This window comes from Hemibagrus wyckioides, unplaced genomic scaffold (assembly GCF_019097595.1).
Source record: "Hemibagrus wyckioides isolate EC202008001 unplaced genomic scaffold, SWU_Hwy_1.0 Contig23, whole genome shotgun sequence".
NCBI lineage: Eukaryota > Metazoa > Chordata > Actinopteri > Siluriformes > Bagridae > Hemibagrus > Hemibagrus wyckioides.
Genome location: NW_026690784.1, coordinates 313849 through 314599, shown reverse-complemented (window position 1 = coordinate 314599; position 751 = coordinate 313849). Strand labels below are relative to the sequence as shown.

The 751-nt window shown below is 51.1% G+C and overlaps 2 non-coding genes across 2 annotated transcripts; both read left to right on the top strand.

The window, feature by feature from the left end:
• trnaf-gaa (transfer RNA phenylalanine (anticodon GAA)) lies at positions 1 to 73 on the top strand. The gene has a single exon. It is a non-coding gene; the product is annotated as a tRNA-Phe (tRNA).
• Positions 74 to 400: 327 nt separating this feature from the next.
• Positions 401 to 482, top strand: trnas-gcu (transfer RNA serine (anticodon GCU)). The gene has a single exon. It is a non-coding gene; the product is annotated as a tRNA-Ser (tRNA).
• Positions 483 to 751: the final 269 nt, after the last annotated feature.

The following is a 751-nucleotide window of genomic DNA, read 5'->3' as shown; positions in this document are numbered from 1 at the left end:
GCCGAAATAGCTCAGTTGGGAGAGCATTAGACTGAAGATCTAAAGGTCCCTGGTTCGATCCCGGGTTTCGGCAGCTGGAGGCAGTGTAGTCCACCAGCACAGTTCTGCAACTTATGCCTCAGACTTAAAAATAGCAAAACGTGGAAATAGTGCAGGATAAAGGTCTGAAAGCCCCTGAAAGGTAAAAGGTCTGAAAGCCCCCTGGTCCGAGACGAGAGCAGAAAAACTCGCATGCTACAGAACTCTTAGGTTCTTGTTGAACAGCTTAGCCTGCACCCTTCAGTTTACGTGACCGCATGCCTCAATACCTGCATACAAATCATTGAAAGGTACCCTCCTAGCCCGCACGCCATTAGAAAACCCCTGCTTTTGACAAGGCTCCTTGGAAGCGCTGCCACCTGACGAGGTGGCCGAGAGGTTAAGGCGATGGACTGCTAATCTGTTGTGCTCTGCACGCGTGGGTTCGAGTCCCACCCTCGTCGTGCGTGTGCTTCCCCTTTACCGCTATGCGCCACACAGCAGCAACTGAATGCTCCCCCAGACAGTCGTGCAGCATGAAAACAACAGTGATCCGACTACTTTGAAAATCGTGCAGTGTGAACTCGGCCTAAGTGTTTCACAACCTTGGGCTGCGTTCCCATGCTGGTTGGACACACATGCTGTAACATATATGCACACACATATGAGCAAGCCACCTCAACAGGAGGTGGAGGATATGGACCGCCAGTCCACGTTTCAAAATTAAGCTCTA